Raw genomic sequence first — 21963 nt, 5'->3', positions numbered from 1 at the left:
GTGACTGCATCAATGGGTTCAATATATCAGAGATGATGAGGATGGCACAGAATAAGGCCAGATTCAGCTCCATTGTTCATGGTGTCACTACGAGTCAACTTGATGGCATCTAACAACTTTGTGTACGTGTGTGTGTGTGTATGGTTGTTAGATGATAGGTGCCATCAAGGGAGTTAAACCAAGCTTCTCCTTAGAGACTAGGATTTTGAAGCTCCATCTCATATATTTTGGGCACATGGCCAGAAGGGACTCGTCCTTGGAGAAGGACATCATGCTCAGAAGGGTGAGATGGATTGAGTCGGAATTAGTGAGACTGGCTCAGTACAGGGCAAGCTTCAGAGCTATTGTACTTAGAGTTACAGGTAACTCAATGGCAGATAACAACAACAACATAGTTATGTGCTGTCGAGTCACCTGCGACTCATAGCGACCCTATGTACAACAGCCCTAAACCTTGCTCTACCAGGTGCCAATCTTACGGTCTCTGACACACCTAACCCCATTACCCGAGTCAACGAATCAACCCATGTCATTAAGGGTCTTCCTCTCTTGTGCTGTCCCTTTATCCTTCGAAGCATAATGTCCCTCTCCAAGGACTGGATCCACCTTGCAGCATGTTTGAAGTATGTCAGACGAAGCTTCAGAATCCTTGACTCTAAGGAGCAGCCTGGCTTTACCCTGTCCAGGACGCCCCTGTTTGTTCTCCTAGAAGTCCATGGTATGTTCAATATTCTTCTCCAGCACCACAGCTCAAAGACATCAATTCTCTTTCTATCATCCCTAGTCATTGTCCAGCTTTCTGATGCATAGCAAGTAATTGCAAAGACTATGGTCTGGATCAGGTGCACTATAGTCTCCAGAGTGACACCATTGCTCTTCAGTACTTTGGAGAGGTCTCAGACAGCAGTCTCTTCATTTCCTGGCTGCTGGTACCAAGAGTGTTGATTGTGGAGCCAAGCAAACTGAGGCTGTTAACAATCTCAATCTCTTCACCATCTATCATGATACTGTCAATTGGCCCAGTGGTAAGAATCTTTGTTTTCTTGATGTTGAGCCTCAATCCATATTGAAGGCTGCAGTCCTTGACCTTCTGCAGCAAGTGCTTCAGATCCTCCTCAATTTCAGCAAGCAGGGTTGTGTCATATGCTTAAAGCAGATTGTTGATGAGTCTTCTTCCAGTCCTCATGGCACATTTCTCCTCATAGAGCCCAGCCTCACGGATAATCTGTTCTGCCCATTGATTGAAAAGGTATGGAAATAGCACGCATCCCTAGCACAAACCCTTCCCAATTTTGAGCCACGCAGTTTTTCCTTGCACTTTTCTGATGACAGCCTCTTGGGCCAAGTGTAAGTTTCACATAATCACAATCAACTGTTCTGGGATTCCCATTCCTTTCAGAGTCAGCCCCAGTTATATATAATTATCAAGAGAGGTTCATGTATGTATGTAAATATGCGTGTATGTTTTGTATTCTCTCTCTCTCTCACACACACACATATAAATAAATAAAGAAAACCCCAATTGCTGCTTGCCTCTGTAGAAAAGGCCTGTGGCATGCAGGCACAGAGGACAGAGCAGGCACCTGGTAGTTGAATGAGGCTGGGGCTGGAGGGGAAAGGCCTCTGAGGCCTCTCCAGATGGAGGCCCAGCTGGGTGCCAGAGCTGTTTTCTTAACCCTAACAAGATCTGTCATTAAACGTTACTGGAGCCTGACTTTGCTTCACTCCCTGCAGGCCTCTCTGGTGAAGGTCAAAGGTCACGTCATCCTCTGCTTCATGCCCTGGGCCCAGCTTTTGTTCCCCAGTCTCCCAGTGATGATGAGCAGAGAGCTGCTTGGCCCACAGAAGAAACACAAGAAACCAGCGAACCATGGCCCTTAACGAACCAGTCCCTCCAAGACCAGGTTGCAACAGCCACTTGGGATATTTACAGCTTTCTGTCTGCACGGATTAAACACAAGGAACGAAAAAGGAAACTTCCTTCATCTGGTAAACTTACGTCATTCCTTGTTAAGACAAATTGAGAACAAACCTAAATTTTGTTGAGAAATGACTCCTGCTTCCAAAGACAGTCAGTCCTGCAGGAGGGTAGGAGCATTTCTGGGGATGGGAATGTCTTGTAGAGTTGTATTAAGTAATGGTGCTTTCTGATAGCTTCAGGGAGCTTTTGCTGTATTGTTTTCTGGCAACACTATAGAGTTTGGCCAACAACAATCTTTCTCACTTGCTCATTGACAATTAGGGTTGAAATTGTATACCTCAATAAAACAGCAACACTAATGAAACATCTTGGCAGCCTATGTGAGCACTTTTTTGTTTGGAATGTGGGCATTCTCCTGAGGATACGTCCACACTGAAACTGAGAGAAGCATTGTCTTTAATATCTTTGCAATCTGAGAACCATAAGTCTAAGGGCAGTAAATATTGGCAGGGAAATAGGTTAGGGGAGGTTTTCACAGAAAGTGCACATATAAGGCCTCTATGTTCATTTAAATCCAGAACAGATTTCCTTTAAGCTGAGTGGAACCCAGAGCTCAGCCTGATAGGAAACTCAATTCTCTAAGCCCACCTCAGCCCGAATGCCCCCATTCATGAGTGTCTCCTGAAAAGATTCTGGAGAATGACAAATTGATCAAGAGCTGATGCCACTAGGTATGTGGTGGACCATTTGCTCCTGCCATCAGCTTGGGGAACCTCCCCACTCTCTGACTTAGCTAGTAAGCATGACTCTTTATGGTATAAAGTCGATGGTGAGGAGAATGTAAACAGAGAAAGTATGCTGTTAACTTCACAGCCCCCCACCACAGATGAGTGGGGTTACTAATTATAATGCTGTTCCTGCTGTTGTTGTGCTTCGCAGAGTTGGAACCAACCCATAGATGACCCTTCAGCGGGTTTTCAGAGGCCGTTAAATGCTCTGGAGGAGACTGCCCAGCCTTCTCCTGTGGAGCAGTTGGTGGCCTCAAACCACGTGCCTTCAGGATTGCAGCATAACTTCTTTCCATTAGGCCACCAGAGCTCCCTAATTATAATATGTTTCTTTAAAAAAAAAGAAAAATTACAACTTCATTGGCTATCCCATTTCTTACATTTTGTCCATTTAAAGTACACAATTCAGTATTCATAAAGGGGTTTGGTGGTGCAATAGTTATAAGAATGTCCTTATGAGTCGAAAAGCAACTCAACAGTATCGCACAACCACAAGTGCATACTCAGAGACCTGTAACTCTCATCACAGTCAACTTTATAAAATTGATCTTTCTATCAATCAAAAAAAAAGAAACCCCGTACTTGTCAGCAGTTATTTCCCATTCCTTCTCATCGCCTTTTCTACCTGACTTCAGGCAACACTAACCTACTTTCTATCTCCACAAATTTTCCTATTTTGAGGACTTCATTAAATTATGGAATGTGAGATCTCTGTGACTGGCTTCTTTCATTTAACATAATGTATTCAAGTTTGTATACCATTACTCAACTTCTTTTTATTGACAGATAATGTTACCTTTTTAATTCCATTAATAAATTGATAGGTGTGTTATTTCTACCTTTTAGCTATGAATAATGCACATGTAAATGTTCACTAACAAGTCTTTATATGGACATTTGTTTTCATTTTTCTTCGGTATATACATAGTATCATATTATAGGCAGAGATACAGATATATATTATGGAAGTGAAATGATGGGTCATATGGTCACTATAGCAATCTTTTGAGGTACTCTTGTTGTTGTTTTGTGCCATTGAGTTGCCTGCTACTCACAGAGACACTATATACAACAGCCTTAAACCCTGCTCTATCCTGTGCCAATCTCACTGCCTCTGAAACCTATCCTGATTACCCCAGTCACTGAATCAATCCATCTCATAGAGGGTCTTCCTCTCCTGTGCTGTCCCTCCAACCTCCCAAGCATGATCTTTAAGGATTGGTCCCTCCTTGCAACATGTCCAAAGTATGTCAGATAAAGCTTCAGAATCCTTGCCTCCAAGGAGCAGCCTGGTTTAACCTTCTCAAGGAGGAACCTGTTTGTTTTCTTAGCAGTCCATGGTATATTCAATACTCTTCTCCAACACCACAGCTCAAAGGCATCAAATCCCATTCTATCTTCCCTAGTCATTGTCCAGCTTTCTGATGCATAGCAAGTGATTGCAAAGACCATGGCCTGTATCAGGCACACCTTAGTCTCTGGAGTAACACCATTGCTCTTCAGTACTTTGGAGAGGTCTCTAACAGCAGACTTTCCCATCATAATATATCTTTTCATTTCCTGGCTGCTTTATGGGAAAAATTACAATCTTACCAAAGGCAATTTGCATGATCAACACAATCCCAATCCAGTTACCAAATTAATTTTTCAAGGAGATTGAAAGGGAAATTATAAAATTTATTTGGAGAGACGAGAGACCCCAAATAAACAAAACACTTCTGAGAAACAAAAATGAGGTTGGAGGCATAGCACTCCTTGACCTCAAAACCTACTACACAGCAGTGGTAACCAAAACAGCATGGTACTGGTACAATGATAGGCACATAGACCAATGGAACAGAATTGAGAACCCAGAAATAGACTCAGCTATCTATAGTCTACTGATCTTCAACAAGGAAAACATAGCTATCAGATGTGGAAATGATAGCCTCTTCAACAAATGGTGCTGGCAAAACTGGACTTCGCCCTGAAGAAAGCTGAAACAGGATCCACATCTCACACCATACACAAAAATCAACTCAAAGTGAATCAGAGACTTGGGAGTAAAATCCAAAACCATTACATTCATAAGATACAAACTGAGATCAAGCTTAGACGCTCTAGTCCAAGATATAAAGAGACTGCCAAATGCAACCAGAAATGCACAACCTAATGAGGACAAAATATATGGGACCTTCTAAAGATTAAATCTCTGTGCACATCAAAAACTTTTTCCAACAGAGTGAAAAGAAAATCTACAGACTGGAAACAAACATTTGGTAATATCATTTCAGACAAGAGTCTTATAACAAAAGTTTACCAAATACTCCTGGACCTCCACAAGAAAAATACTGATAACCCAATTACAAAATGGCCAAAAGACATGGGAAGAACTTTCACAGAGGAATATATTTGAATGGGAAACAGGCACGTGAAGAAATGCTCCAAATTACTGGCAATAAGAAAGATGCAAATCAAAACCACAATGAGGTACCATCTCACTCCAGTAAGAGTGGCAGTTTAACAGGTCAGCAAGTAATAGATGTTGGAGAGGATGTGACGAGAAAGGAACTCTTATTCCTTGTTGAGACTGTAAAATGGTGCAACCATTCTGGAAGGCAGTTTGGTGCTTCCTCAAAAAAAGCTGAACATAGAAATTCCATATGACCTAGCTATTCCACTAGAAATAAACCCTGAGAATATGAGAACACTTTTATTTTTAGCCTTTCTTTATCTTCACTTTTCAGATGTTTCTCTTGTAGACAGAATATTGATGGATTTTGGGGTTTTTATCCAATCTGCTACTCTTTCTCTCTTCAGTGGTGCCTTTAAACCATTTACATTCAGTGTGATTATTGAGAGGCAAGGTTCCATTGCTATCATTTTGTTGAGTTCTTTTTGGTGGTATTGCTCGTTACTTTGGTCCATCCTGCTTTCTGTGGAACCTCTTTTAGAAGGATATCTCTCAGTGTTTCCTGCAATGCTGGTCTTGTTTTTACAAACTCCCTTAGAGTCTGTTTTTCTGGGAGTATCTTGATTTCTCCTTCATATTTGATGGACAGTTTTACTGGGTATGATATTCTTGGTTGACAGGTGTGTTCTTTGAGTGTTTGATATGTCATTCCATTGTCTTCTTGCTCACATGGTTTCTGCTGAGAAATTGGCATTTAATCTTATTTACTCTCTCTCTTATAAGTTACTCTTTGTTTGTCCCTCTCTACTTTCAGAATTCTCTCCTTATCTTTGGTTCTGGCAAATTAGATTATAATATGTCTTGGTGTTTTCCTTTTGGGGGTATATTCTATATGGTGTTCTCGCAGCTTCTTGAATATATATAGCTACTTCTCAGCTGGTAAGCAAGGAAGATGAGACCAAGAAGCATGTTCTCAAGTAACTGGGGAACAAAAACATGCTTTCCTCTTATATGTAATAGGAAAATCTTTTCCACTGTTTGTTTAAACTTTTAGAAGAGACGGGGCAATACCGTCTCAGACAAGAGTCTCATAATAAATGCTTAGAGAATACTCTTGGGCCTCTGCAAAAAAAAACCAAAAAAACAAAAAAACCCAATTACAAAATGGGCAAAAGACATGGAAAGAATTTTTCACAGAGGAAGATATCTGAATGGCCAACAGACACATGAAGAAATGCTCAAAATCACTAGCATTAAGAGAGAAACAAATCAAAACCACAATGAGGTACAAACTCACTCCACTAGCAGTGCAAAGTTTAACAGGACAGCAAGTAATAAATGTTGAAGAGGATAAAGGGAGATAGAGCTCTTATACACCATTGGTGGGATTTAAAATGGTACAACCACTGTGGAAGGCAGTTTGGTGCTTCATAAAAAAACTGAACATAAAAATTCCATATGACCCAGCTACTCAACTGCTTGGGATATATTCCAAGAAAATGAAAACTGAGGCACAAATGGATACTTGTACACCAGTGTTCACAGCAGCATTATTCACCATTGCAAAAACAAGGGAGCAGCCCAAATGCCAAATGTCCAACCATAATTGAATGGATTGAGAAATTATCATACATTTACGTAGTGGAATACTATGCAGCACACAGGAGCAATGATTTTGTAAATGACTACCTAACTTGGGAGGGACTAGAGAGCCTTATGCTAAGTGAACTAACTCAGTTTCATAAAAACAAATACTGTATAAAACTATTATTGTAGAATGAGTATAAAGATCCAAGGGGAGGGAGCAGCGGGGTGAGGATGGAGGGGTTGGTTAATCATAGGGTCACACAACTTGATGAGGGGAGGTGAAGGAAATGGGAAATATCCAATGTGAAAAACAATGCATTTGAAATTGTAAATAAATAATTACAATAAAAACAAAACAAAAAAGAGACAGAGGCAACTCCAAATAGGCGAGTGCAGGCAGAGCTAGAATGAGACTCTGGGTGCTGAGGACTGGCAGTCAGGGCAGTGCCTGGGGAGCCAGAAGGAATGGACTGGCCAGGGGAAAGGACCAGACTTGACAAGAGACTGAAGACAAGCTGACCCTGTGCAATCTCACACACACTTCCTGTGACGCTTTGAGGTTTGAGCTGATTGCACAACTGCAGTGCTTCTCCTGTGCCACAGCAGCATTCCCTGACACACTGTGTCCAGTCTAAGCTCAGGGCCAAAGCAGAGCTCACAGCTCCCCCGCGGACTGGCTCCTGCTTCCCCTTTCAACTTTTCTGCTTTCAGCTTTGCACGGAATTGTAAATCCCTAGTGTTCTTTGGGTGGCGCCCTCGCCTCTAGGTCTGTAAACTTTTTTTTTTTTTTAATTGGTTTATTTACCAAATTCGTATACATTGTGTTTCACACTATTCCTCACTCATATTGTCTGGAAACTCTTGAAGGCTCATTTCTCTGTCAGAATGAACAACTGCAGGAGACTCTCTTGCTCGGGAAGCATATTTACTATTTGCCAGCATCAGCTTTGAGCAGCATGATTGTCCACGGTCTAAACAATCCTGAGGATGGAGGAAGAGATGTAAACAATTTGTTGGTCCTTTGTTTTTGCTTTTCTCTATTTGGCAACTCTGTATTGAGAATCTTCTCTGCACAAAATGAGAAAAGGGGTAAGGGGCAGAGGGAGGGAAGGAAAATTAACCTATAGTGTATATTCTTTAGACAAGTGTTAAGGAGTGTTAAGAATTACAACACTGGCTCTCGGGTGGATGCTGCTGTGTCAGCATGCGGGAGCCCGGGTTCGAACTCGAAATAAACTTTGTTAATTCGGCTAAAAAAAAAAAAGAATTACAACACTGATGCATTCTGAGCATATGGAAAACTCAGCAGGGGAAGGAATTCAGAGAGGACCAGGAAAAAGCTTTACCACTGAGGTGACACTAACGGAAAAACAGAATCACCAAAGAAACAGAAAGAAGTGCATTCATTATAGAATCAAAGATTTGATTAATTATACATCTGATAAGGGACTAACATGTGAAATGTATAAAGAAATCTTACAACCCAATAATAAAAAGATAAGCAATTTAATTTTTTTAAGCATATGCAAAATTTTATGTAAACATTTATCCAGGAAATTTATACAAATGACCAATAAGCACAGAAAAAGATAACGTCATCATAAAAATGCAAAGCAAAACCTAGGGAGATATTACTTGACATTCACTGTTGTTGTTATGCTCTATCATGTGAGAACTAACTCACAATTGATCCTCCAATGAGTTTTCAGAAAGAGTAAATCACAATGGAGGAGATGGTCCACCTTTCTCCCACGGAGCAAGTGGTGAATTTGAACTTTGTGCCTTTGGATTGACAGCACAATTCCTTATCACTAAGCCATCAGAGCTTTCTTTAGAACTACTTGTTCTTCTTGTTGTTGTGTACCATGGAATTGAAATCACCTTGTAGCTGAGCCCCTAATGGGTTTTCAGAGGCACAGAAATTGCACAGAAGTTTATTGTATGTCTTTCTCCCATGGAGCAGCTGGTGGATTCAAACCAGATACCTTTGGCAGCACAATTCCTTACTACTGAACATCAGAGCCCACATCCACTAGGATAATTATAATTAAAAAAATCAAATAATAAGTTTTTATGAAGTGTTGTCTTGCAGTTGCTGAAATAGTTGAACATAGATTCACCATTTACCTAAAAATTCCACTCCTAAGAATTTACTCACAAAAATATAAAAACCAGAGCTCTCACAAAAATCTTCATAGTAACATATTCATAATAGTTAAAAGGTGGAGACCCCTCAAATATACATCAGCTGATGAATGGATAACTGAGATGTGGGACATTATATTAGTTATAAGTAAGTTGAACACACATTCAGCAATAAATGAAACGTTGTTATGTGCCATCAAGTTGCTTGCCACCTATAGTGACCCTATGTACAACAGCCCTATATCCTGCTCTATCTTGTGCCAATCTTATTGTCTCCAAAAAACCTACCCCCATTAACCCAGTTACTGAATCAATCTATCTCTGCAAGGGTTTTCCTCTCCTGCGCTGCCCCTTCACCATCCCAAGCATGTCATTCTTTTCCAAGGACTGGTCCTTCATTGCAACATGTCAAAGTATGTCAGATGAAGCCTCAGAATCCTTGCCTCCAAGGAGCATCCTGATTTCACCTTCTTTAGGAGTAACCTGTTTGTTGTCTTAGCCGTCCACGGTATATTCAATACTCTTCTCTGGTACTACAGCTCAAAGACATCAATTCTTCTATCATCCCTAGTTATTGTTCAGCTTTCTGATGCAAAGCAAGTAATTGCAAAGACCATGGTATGACTCAGGTGCACCTTAGTCTCCAGACTGACCTTGTTGCTCTTCAGTACTTTGGAGAGGTCTCTAACTGCAGACTTCCTCAACGTAGTATGTCTTTTAATTTCCTGGTTGCTGGTACCAAGAATGTTGGTTGTGGAACCAGGCAAACTAAAGGGGTTAACAATCTCAATCTCTTCCCCATCTATCATGATGCTGCCAATCTGCCCAGTGGTGAGAATCTTTGTTTTCTTTATGTTGAGCTTCAATTCCTATTGAAGGCTGCAATCAACCTTCTGCAGCAAGCACTTCAGGTCCTCCTCAGGTTCAGCAAGCATAAACACTGATTGTTGATGAGTCTTCCTCCAATTCTGATGCCACATTTCTTCTCATAGATTCCAGGCTCCCAGATAATCTGTTCTGCATATAGACTGAAAAGGTATGGAAATAGGACACATCCTTGGTGTATACCTTCCCAATTTTGAACCATTCAGTGTTTTCTTGCTTTGTTCTGACGATGGCCTCCTGGTCCAAGTATAAGTTTTACATATGCACGATAAAGCATTCTGGGATTCCCATTCTTCTCAGAGTTAGCCACAGTCTGTTGTGATCCACACAAATAAATGCCTTTGCATAGTCAATGAAACACAGACATTCCTCTGATACTCTCTGGTTTTAGCCAAGATCCATCTAACAATAGCTATAATATCTCTTGTACCACGGCCTCTTCTAAACTCAGCTTGCATTTCTGGCAGTTCTCTGTTGATGTGGGGTTCCAGTCCTTTTTGGATAATTTTCAGAAGAATCTTACTTGCATGTGATGTCAATGATACTGTTCAATAATTTCCGCACTCTATTGGGTCACCTTTCTTTGGAAAGGGAACAAATATCGATCTCTTCCAGTCAGTTGGGCAGGCAGTTGGTTGTCCTCCAGACTTCTTAGCACAAGTTGGTGAGCACATCCTGGGCAGTGTCTGTTTGTTGAAATATGTCAACCAGTATGCTGTCAATTCCTGGAAACTTGGTTTTTGCCAATTTTTTCAGAACAGCTTGAACTTCTTTCTTCATCACCACAGGCTCTTGTTCATACGTTGTTTCATGAAATTCTTCTGTGTCTGCCAATTCCTTCTGGTACAGTGATTCTGTATACTCTCTCCATCTTCTTTTAATGCTTTCTGGATCATTGAATATTCTGCCCAAAGCAGCCTTAAGTTTTGCAACTTGAGGCTTGAACAACAAGGGTTTCTAAAGCTATACTTTTTATGGAAGCAGATTTTCATATCTTTCTATCAGAGTGCCTAGTGGATTCAAACCAATGTTCTTTTGTTTAACAGTCATGAACTTAACCACTGCACCATCAGGATTCCCTGGCTAAAGTATACAAGGCTTCATTTTGAGTTCATAAAAAAATGTTCTAAAATTGATCATGATCATCCTTGAATGACACTGTTTCATAGAGAGTTGCATTGCTAGTTCAAAGGCTACCCATTTCAGATGCTTTGGATTGGCGAGGCTTTCCGAGGGAGAGAGAGGGACAGTGTGCCAGGGATGAATCCTATCTCCAGACCTTTACAATCTGTATGCAGAACTGATCATCCAGAAGGCTGAACTCTATGAAGAGAAATGTGGTATCAGGATTGGAGGAAGACTAATCAACAACCTATATTATGGCATACGTCTTTCCTATTGTGTGACTGACAGTTTCTGAAATCTCCTGGAGATATCAGCTGTGGAACCATTTTAATTCAACAACAATGGGTTTTGAGTTTTTTAACTTTCATTTTTAATTTTCTTGAATCTTAACTGCATACTTTAAAGTGAGTAAATTGCATGGTTTATGTGTATGTTATTCTAATAAAGCGCTAATAAAAAATAGGAAATTAACATTGCCTTAGAATATTTTTGTCCTTTTTCTAAAAAGATAAAGTTTCTACAGTGTGAAAAAACAATGTATATGAACTTTGTAAATAAACCAGTATAAAAAAAAGTTTCTAATTGCATTCCACTCAACTGTACACTAGGCATATTTATAACCCCTAAAAATATCTGAAATGCATATCCAGCTTCTCCAGTACCAGGAGTTCTATCCAGAGTTCATCCACATACTCTGAGGACTCTTGAGGGAGTCTATTATCCTAGCAGAAGAATCTAACAAGAGATATTTGTGGCTTACCAAAGACTGCTAGTTTCAGTCCTACCACTTGGAACTGATCTCTGGAGGGAAAAGAAGGGGCATTTTAATGGGGCTTACTGAACTTCTGGACAGGAAATATACCAAGACCTTTACCTTTTTTCCTTAAGAAGATCAATGCCATCAGATTCTTTTTGATGTGTTGTAAGCCAAGGTTCTCAAACACGAAAGAACACCAAGAGGAATCTCAATAGTAGAGAGGGAGAACTTGCATCAGAGACTAGCTCAGGTTCAGGCCCTTGATTAGAGAAGGGGAACTGAGAATCCCTCCAGGAGCCACACATGGCCCCAAACAAGTACAGGCAGGTGGTCAAGAACACCCAGAGATGCCCAGGACCATACTGAGGAAGAACTCATACATATGCAGTACAAATTATTATGACTAGTACTTGTTTGCTGATTAAGGCTTTTTACACTATATATAAGTAACTAAAATTTTGCAATCAGGCAATTTTCCAATGCCAATTGTAATGATGTGAAACTGTAGGAAACAGATATGTGTGTGTGTGTGTGTACATCTGGTGGCTTCAAACCACACACCTTCAGGATTGCAGTACTGCTTCTTGCCACTAGGCCATCAGAGCTCCCCTGAAACAGATTTTTCTAAGTCATGATTTCTGAGATAATATTGTAAATGGACTGAGTCTCCATGGAACATGCCCCTACAGTCTTTACCACTGAGCTGCAATGCACTGCTCTCTACACAGCTGGAATCCCCACTCTGTAGGTCACCTCGGTACTGTCTGCTTCAGGCCAGCGTCTTCATATGTGGCATGATTTGTTCTCAGATTGCCCAGGCAATAACCCTATTCACCCTCTACTTTACCATTTTCAAAAATTCCAATAAATTTGTCATTGAAAACTGTATTTAGTCTCATGACATGAACACAAATCTTGACAACTGAAATCATATAAAGGTCCTGTAGAAGGAGGGTCAACAAGCGTTTCTGTAAAAGGCCAACAAGAACTATATTAACCCTTATAGGCCAGGTACTTTATTTCACAACTGCTCAACTCTGCTGGTTTATAGCAAAAGCTGTCCTAGACAACACACAGAGTTGCAGTGGCGTAGGCCTGCGCGAGCTGGGCTGCTAACTCAAAGGCCATCCCTCTCCAACAGTTCAAATCCATCAGCTGCTCCTCAGGAGAAAGATGGGCAATCTTCCCCAAGGCATTTTAAAGCCTCTGAAACCCACTGGAGGGTCAATTATGAGCTGGTTCCAACTCCATGATAATGACTTTGTTGCCAAAGATAATATGTAAGCACATGAATAAATGTGTTCCAATAAAACTGTATTTACAAATAGGTAATGAGCCAGAATCAGCCACAGGACGTAATTACCAATGTCTGTTTTTGATTATTCTTTATTTTAAGGTATAACTAAAATATATACATGAAACTTTTTAAAAAGAAAATTTATAAACTCTTCAGAACGTGGATACAGACTTGCCTGAGAAAAATTTGTCTAAAGAAAGCCCAGTGACATACATACATAAAGAGGACAGTCTTAGGGAACAATCTTAAGGTGCTAACAGCAGCTAATTCTGGGTGGGCTCTTGTTTCCTTTCACTTATTTATATAATTGTATTTGTTCTATGATAAGCACACTTTATTTTCATAATAAGAAAATGTAATAACAAACTAAATTTTCTTTCACTCTAAAGAGGCCACATAAGAATAATTCTAGGCAGAAGGGAATCTGGAGCTAGGATTGTGGAAGCACGTGAATTGGAGCAGGACAGGGGGACTGATGGCTAAAGTCTCTCTCAGCAAAAAAAGATGATGACAGAATGCCCCATGAGGCCCAGAAGCACAGAAATGGCTTGGTTGGGTCTTGAGGAAAAGCTCCATTCTACCAGAGCTTGCCCAACTTTTTTCTTTTTCTGACCCTCGACCGCCATTAACCATGACCACCCCTATAGTCCTGATAGGTTTTGACACTTATTAATGTCCACTGAGTCACCTCTACCAAAGTAGAACACAGAACTTGAGTCCTGAAGATGTTAGTAAGTGGATTATTATAGCCAAATGCTGTGGGTAAATTCTAGATTGAGCCAAGAAGAGTAGTTACACATAGCAGAACATATCAAAGATCTTAGCATTGTATAGAACAATGTGTATCTGCCCAAATTTGTTTAAGAAAAAGGAAAATTTTACTTATTTTTCTTGGAGAACAGTATTGAATATACTAATGACTGCTAAGAGAACAAACAGGTTCATCATTAAGAGGATGAAACTAGGCTGCTCCTTGGAGACAAGGATTCTGAAGTTTTGTCCGACATACTTTGGACAAGTTAGCAAGGAGGGACCAGTCCTTGGAGAGGGAGGTCATGCTTGCTTGGGAGGGTGGAGGAACAGAGCAGGAGAGGAAGACCCTCAATGAGATTGATTGATTCAGTGACTGGAGTAATGGGGCTAGGAGTGTCAGAGACAATAAGATTGGCATGGAATAGAGCAGGGTTTAGGGTTATTGTAAATAGGGTTGCTCTGAGTTGCAGGTGACTCAACAGCACATAACAACAATTTGTTTTTCCTCTTTCTTTCCTTTTTTCTCTTTTTTCTTTCCTTTCTTTTTTCTTTTCCTTCCTTCCTTCCTGCCTGCCTGCCTGTCTGCCTTCCTTCCTTCTTGCCTTCCTTCCTGCCTTCTTTGGCTTTCTCCCTTTCTTTATTTTTAGTTGAGAAGAGAGAGAATGCGATTTGGTGCATATTTTGAGAATGTTACTCCATCATATGCCAGATCCAGAGGGCATGGACAATAATTTATCATGTTTATCAATATATGTCTAATACCCTTTATAGCATGAACAGCAACTGGCACATAAAATGTTCTCCCTAATCACGGATGCCTTTGAGCAGTAGTGTTGGAGAAAAAGTCCACTGAACATGGACTGCCAAAAAAAAAACAAACAAATCTGTGTTGGAGAAGGTGCAGCTAGAGTCATCCTTGGAGACAAAGATGATAAAGCTTCATCTCACAGACTTCAGGCATGTTGCTAGGAGAAGCTATTCCTTGGAGAGGGACATCATTCGTAGAAAGATGGAGGGACAGTGAAGGAGAGAAAACCCCTCAGCCAGATGATTGACACAGTGACTGCAGCAATGGGCTCAAGTGAGTCAGGAACTGTGAAGACAGCACAGAAAGAGGACAGGGTTCAGATCCATTGCGGTTCAATAGGATCATTATGGGTTGTACTTGACAGTACCTAGCAGCAATAACAATTATTTTAAAATAAGATAAAGTAGGAAAATAGGCTTATAATGAAGTACTATCATGCCTGTATCTGTCCTTGGTTTTACTTTTATTTCCTAATAGAAAATAAATGAGAAAACAAATCAGTCAGGATAGTGCTCAGGCATGAAAAAAAAAACAAAAAAAAACAAACCACCCAAAATCAAAATCTGTGTGTTCTCGCCAGCATTTCTCTCCCAGAAGTAATATGACATGCAGATGAAATTTTCTTCTCGGCTGAGAGTTGGGGATAACCCAGAAACAATAGATCTGTTGTTGATCATGTAACTCCCCTTTCAACAAATTCAATTTGCCTCCTAACAATCAAGCTTCAATTAGGCTGGTCTCCAAAGAAAACAACAAGCGTTTGAATTATATTAAGTGGATGCCGTGACATCCACAGCAATAAAACCTTGCCCTCTCCCCTTTGCCAACAAAAGTGTAGCCAGGTCATCCTTTCCCCAAGGGAAAAGATAAGAACAGATCCTAATAACAGCTGTCCCAGCTGAATGGATTATAACACACTAGATGGTCTACAAATATTTGAGTCTACAGAGGGTTCTTTTTGTTATTTTTTAAAGAGGGTGCATCTTGAACTAAAGAGAGTGAAGAGCATTCCTTCAGGGACTTTCCTGTTCCATTATCTATGGACTTCTGTCACCAACTGAGAAGCTATTAACCTCCTTTCTCCCAGAGGCCAATGGAATGCTTTGGGGAAAAGTAAAACCAAAATTGTTGCCATTTCTTCTATTCTAGTTCATAGAAATCCCACGTGTTACAGAGTGAAACTGTCCCACTAGGTTTTCTTGGCTGTAACCTGTAGAGAAACAGACCCCTGGAGCCTCCTCTCCTTCTCCCCCGCCCCCCCGGGCTGCTAAGTTAGTCTGAACCACCAGTCTAGAAAATTGCTTGCACTACCCGGGCTCCTTCGGCATTTGAAAATGGAAAAAAGGAAAATTAGCCCAGATAAAATTAGAACTTGAACTGAAATCCAATCATGTGAATTGACCATGACTTCCATGTGCTACAAAAATGTAACATTCTTTAAAATAAAAAGAAGGTACTGGTACTTATGAAAAACAGGTGGGTTTCTCACAGAATAGAGAATGATCTTAAGCCTAGAGGCATTTTAGACTCTCAAACCTCTATACATCCACGGAAAGCAAACTGAAAGTGAAAGTCACCAAGTTCACTCCCTCTTCTAAAATTCATTTCACACACCCTGCCAATGTGCAGACCACTAGATGCATTTAGCAGCTACACTGGGGATTTTATAAGTAATATCAGGACTCTGGGTTGAATTCTTTCAGAGGGCCATGTGCATTCGCTCAGCCTGTGGTTGGCTTCACTGTATTTGAAGCAAAGGTTAGTAGACACTCACATGGCACAGCTGTTCTGTGTTCAGTAACGCTGATGGCAGAGCCAGATGTGGATCACATCAGGAAAGACATGCTTGATAGCATTCTTCTAAATGCCAGTCAGTGGTAAGTTATTTGCAAAAGGAGAAAATTGCAGCTCTGTGTTGCCAGGATCATTTCCTCCAAACATCATTTCCATCAGGTCATTTTCTCCTCAGAGTGAGCCAGGGCTCCCTTCTGTATGAAATCTATATTCTTAAAGTCCTCAGTTGCCAGCCCCACCACAAAGTTATTTAATAGGATCCCTGTACCCCGAGACGCTCCTCCTACATATTTTCCCTGTCTCCCTGTCTCCAATATGTAGGCCTTTCAAATCCTGATTCAAACTTCGTGGTCTTGAAGGACCCTTCCCTACTCAGGCCATCTTTGTACTGGTCCTTCTCCCTTGCTCAGCATTCCAGTAGTGCAACACCAGTGAATTGGTGGTAAAATTCTCATCATCAGTGTGGGAGCCCTGGGTTTGACTCCTGAGCTGTGTGCCTCCAACACAGGCCCTCACCAACCTACAGAGGCATGTGTGTTGTGGTAGTGCTTGTGGATCAGGTTTCAGACAAGCTTTCAGTAGGCTAGATGAAGAAGAAAGGCCTGGCAATGTTCCTCTAAAAACCAGCCAGTGGTCTATGCCACAAATAACTATGGGGATGGTGCAGGGCAGGCAGCATTTAGGTCCCCTGTGCATTGGGGCCCACAGAACAACAGCAATATTATAATTGCCTGGAAGTGGAATTATGGCTGTTGGCAGGGACTGCTGAAAAGCTTAGCCTGCAAGCTGTGGCCTCTTGAAATAAATGTGTGGCTGGATCCTCAGGACACTCTGTGTGTCTTACCTTCTGTTTTGCTTTTTCTTTCTCATCTGCTTCTAATGTGCTACCTTGCCTCAGTTTGTTTCTTTTACATGTCACCCTAACTCCTTTCTGGGCCACCACGGAGTCTGAATGTGACTCTTTGACCCTGCAGGGTTTTTCAATCAGTCTGTATCCTTGGTGAGTAACGTTGCTCTCTCTATCCCGTATTGCCTCTACTCCAACACCTGTGGCCTGTGCTGCCATGTCCACACAGACACCATCCTTCTGGGCATCTGATCATCAATGTGGTGGTACTGCTGATTCTGTTGAGCCCCTGGCAGGTCCAGATCAGTATCACTTTTCAAGTTCCGAACGTGGTGGTTCATGGATGATGCTGACACGTACCTTGCTATCGCAATCTCTCTTCTGACCCTGATATGTGCAATGGCTACTTACGGTGTGTACAAGTAACATGCTGCCTGGATCGTCCCATCCTTCTGTTACCAGACATTTGATTTCACCTTGAACACCTTCACTGCTGTCACTATGCTTGTTTATCCCAACTCCATTCATGAATACATACAACAGCTGCCTCCTAATTTTCCCTACAAAAATGATATGCCAGTGAATCCTATCTGTTTGGTTGTTGTTGTTGTTGTTGTTAAGTGCTGTCGCGTCGCAGACAAGTCATAGCGACCCTATGAAGGAGAGTCCTCGAGGCTTGGGTGCCTTTCATCCTTTCTCCAGGTTCATAGGGTTTCTGGAGGCAAGCCATTATGGAAGTGGTTGCCACTCCTCCTTCCAAGCTTGTTTTAATCAGGTAGCTCCACCCCGCTCTCTGTCCGCATTAGGTGACCACCCATTAACGCACTTGACACAGTGTCACAGTGTCACAGTGTTCACAGCAACCACAAATGACCGTGGTACGGCAACTTGTACACCAGGTTGGACCTTATTCTTCTTATTATTATTCTTTTATCAACATTATTCTAAGTTTAAGGGTTACCTGATTAGCTGTGTTTGGAACTATTACCAATATATCAATGGAAGAAGTTCCTCGGAGGTCCTGGTTTATGTCACCAACATTGACACTACAGTGCTGTTGCCCTGTAAGATGATGCCATTGTGAATGGCTCTATCAAGGAGCACCCGCCCCCATACATGTCCACCTAGGCCTGCAGGGGCTGGGACTGCAAAACCTAGAGTCACAGAGTGACTTTGGACATCTGAACAATAGTTCTCTTTCATTTCTATGATGGACTTCCTGAGATTATTTGTTGATAAAATATTAGTGTTTTAAAATTTAGATGTTAAATTGAAACCCTTTGTGGTTTTAAGCAGAACTTTAACTAACATACTGTGATAAGATTTGATTTAGATTTCTTTAAAAAATTATTTTATTAATTTTAATGAACATTTACAGAGATTTTGGATTTCCATTCATTCATTGTTGTATTTTTCTCCCTGCGCACCTTTTCTTAAAGGCCAGGGGTGTTAACTGCTTCACTAGCCTGCCCTACGCATGGAAATTTCCTAAACTAAGGACGGAAGTCAGGTTTTCTATTACTTGGGCTCTAGAGTTGGGTAATTCATTACACATCTTTCTCTGATCATTATGTTCCTTTTGAAAGTGTAAAATAAAGTAAAAATTCAGCAACAAAAAAAGAAGCACATTATCTTCTTCTCTTCTAGTTTTCAAAATTTAATATTTTGGGAGTTCCTCTTGAGTTAAAGACCTTTGAGAATATATTATCTATTGAAGAAGTGGGTGATCAGAGAAGTTAAATGATTGGCTTAATGCTACCTAGCAAATAAAACAGAGCCAAGGCTTGAGCCCAAGGATTGTTGTTGTTGTTGTTGTTGTTAGGGACCATTGAGTAGAGTATGACTTATAGCAAACCTATGAACAAAGAATCTGAACCCCGTCCTATCCTGTGTCATCTCCACACTTCCTGACACACTAGAGCACAAGGCAGGATTCGCCATGTCAATGCACCTATTTGAGGGTCTTCTTCATCTTCGCCAACCCTCCACCCTTCCAAGCATCATGTATCATGTTCCTCTCCAAAGAATAGTTCCTCCTAGCAATATGCCCTAAAAATGTGAGGTGAAGCCTCATCATCCTTTCCTCCAAAAAGCATTTTTCTGCACCCTCTCCAAGACATATTTATTTGGGTTTTTTTGACAGCCCATGGGATATTTAGTGCTCCAATCCAACACTACAATTGAAAGACACAATTAGAACATTGTTCTAGTTGGTACAGCACTTCTCTGTCAGCTTGTTGTACTGAGACAACTTGTGGATTACTGTGATACTGAAAGCTGTGCCACCGGTGTGGTGGACAAATTTTAGTGGAGCTCCCAGATTAAGACATACTAGGAAGCAGGATTGGTCATCCACTTCTTAAATAACAGGGCTTTGAAAACCTTATGAACATATGAGCCCAGGAATAGTTGACCAGAAATTCCTTGATTCTGTCTGATGTTTCATGTGATTGTCAGCTTGGCTAGGCTGTGATTTTTAATGGTTTGGACATTTAACTGTTGGTGTTGTTGTTGTTATTGTTGTGTGCCATCAAGTCGCTTGCAACTCATAGCGACCCTATGTACAACAGCCCTAAAGTCTGCTCTGTCCTGTGCCAATTGCACTGTCTCTGACACTCCCATCCCGATTATCCCAGTCACTGAATCAGTCCACCTCATAGAGGGTCTTCCCCTCCTGCACCATCCCTCCACCCTCCCAAGCGTGATGTCCCTCTCCAAGGACCTGTCCCTCCTGGCAACATGCCCAAAATATGCTAGACGGAACCTCAGAATCCTTGCCTCCAAGGAGCCACCCGGTTTAACCCTTTCCAGGATGAATTTGCTTGTTTTCCTAGCAGTCCATGGTACTCTCAATACTCTTCTCCAGCATCACAGTACAAAGGCATCAATTCTCCTTCTATCCTCTTTGGCATTGTCCAAATCTCTGATGCATAACAAGCGACTGCAAAGCCCATGGCCTGTATCAGATGCACCTTAGTCTCCAGAGAAACACCCTGGTTCTTCAATACTTTGGAGAGGTCCCTGACAGCAGACTTTCCCACGGCAATGCGCCTTTTAATTTCCTGGCTACTGGTGCCAAGAGTGTTGGCTGTGGAACCAAGCAAACTAAAGCTGTGAGCAATCTCAATCTCTTCACCATCCATCCTGAGGCTGCCAATTGGTCTAGTGGTGAGAATCTTTGTCTTCTTGACATTGTGCCTCAATCCATATTGGAGGCTGCAGTCCTTGACCCTCTGCAGCAGGTGCTTCAGGTCCTCCTCAGTTTCAGCAAGCAGGGTTGTGTCATCTGCATAATGCAGATTGTTGATAAATGATCCACAAATCTTGACCCCACATTTCTCCTCATAGAGCCCAGCCTCCTGGATAATCTGTTCTGCATACAGGTTGAAAAGGTATGGAGATAGGATGCATCCCTAGCGTACACCCTTCCCAATTTTCAACCCTTGCTCTGTTCTGACGACTGCCGCCTGGCCCAAGTATAGGTTTCACATTAGAACGATCAAGTGTTCTGGGATTCCCATTCTTCTCAGAGTCAGCCACAGTTTGTTATGATCCACACAGTCAAATGCCTTTGCATAGTTAATGAAACACAGATAGACATTCCTCTGGTATTCTTTGCTTTCAGCTAAAATTCCTCTAACATCAGCTCCAATATCCCTAGTACCACGACCCCTTCTAAACCCAGCCTGGACTTCTGGCAGTTCTCTGCTGATGTGCTGTTCCAGTCGTTTTTGGATAATCTTCAGTAGAATCTTGCTTGCATGTGAAATCAATGATATAGTTCTATAGTTTCCACACTCTGTTGGGTCACCCTTCTTTGGGATGGTAACAAATATAGATCTCTTCCAGTCAGTTGGCCAAGTGGTTGTTCTCCAGATTTCTTTTCCATTAAATAATGAAATATAATCATCCCCTATTTTGTAATATAATATGTGCCAACATTCAATTGAAAAGCCAATCTGTTTTCTTGGTTGGGAGTGTGTGTGCGTGTGTGTGTGTTGGCGATGGTGAATGGTAGTATTACTGCTGTTAGGTGCTCTCAAGTCCATTCTGACTCATAGTGACCCTTTTTAAAACTGAAACGTCATCCGATCCTGCACCATCCTCATGTTCACTGCCATGCTTAAGACCACTGTTGAATTTACTGTGTAAATTGATCTTGTGAAGAGTCATCCTCTTTTTTACTCATTTTCCATTTTTCCATGCACAATAATGTCCCTCTCCAGGGATAACTCTCCTGATAGCACACCAAATATGTGAGATGAAATCTCACTGTCCATGCTGCTAAGAAGTATTATAGCTAATAAAAAAAAAGTATTATAGCTGTACTTACTCCAAGACAGACTTGTTTATTCTTTTGTTAGTTCACAGTATACTCATTATCTTCCCTAGCACCACAGTTCAAAAGTATCAATTGTTCTTCAGTGATTCCTATTGACAGTCCAACTTTTCCATGTGTATAAAACACCTGAAAATACCAGGTGTGTTTTAGTCTTCAGACTGACATCCTTGCTCTTTAGCACTTTAAAAACGCCCTAGCCCAGTGCAATATGTCTTTTGATTTCTTGACTGCTGCTTCTATCATGTTTATTATGAATAAAGTAAAATGAAACAAACTACTATTTCTTTCATTCATCACGATAATGTTGAAATTATTTAGTGTCAACCAATTCTTTATAAGACAGTAACTTTGTGTTCTTCCACCTTCTTTTGGTGCTTTCTACATAATTTATTATTTTATTCATACAACCCTGCTCGCTGAAACTGAGGAGGACCTCATGCACTTACTGCAGAGGGTCAAGGACTGCAGCCTTCAATATGGACTGAGGCTCAATGTCAAGAAGACAAAAATTCTCACCACTGG

The 21963-nt window shown here is 41.2% G+C and overlaps 1 pseudogene; it reads left to right on the top strand.

Annotated features, from left to right (window-relative positions):
* Window positions 1–16264: 16264 nt before the first annotated feature.
* Window positions 16265–18227, top strand: LOC102867496 (annotated as a pseudogene).
* Window positions 18228–21963: the final 3736 nt, after the last annotated feature.

The sequence above is a fragment of the Elephantulus edwardii genome, unplaced genomic scaffold (genome assembly GCF_000299155.1).
Source record: "Elephantulus edwardii isolate Elephantulus edwardi_28Jun2011 unplaced genomic scaffold, EleEdw1.0 scaffold00019, whole genome shotgun sequence".
In the NCBI taxonomy this organism is placed as follows: Eukaryota; Metazoa; Chordata; class Mammalia; order Macroscelidea; family Macroscelididae; genus Elephantulus; species Elephantulus edwardii.
The sequence above is the reverse complement of the archived record's forward strand: the minus strand, read 5'-3'. Positions and strand labels throughout refer to the sequence as shown.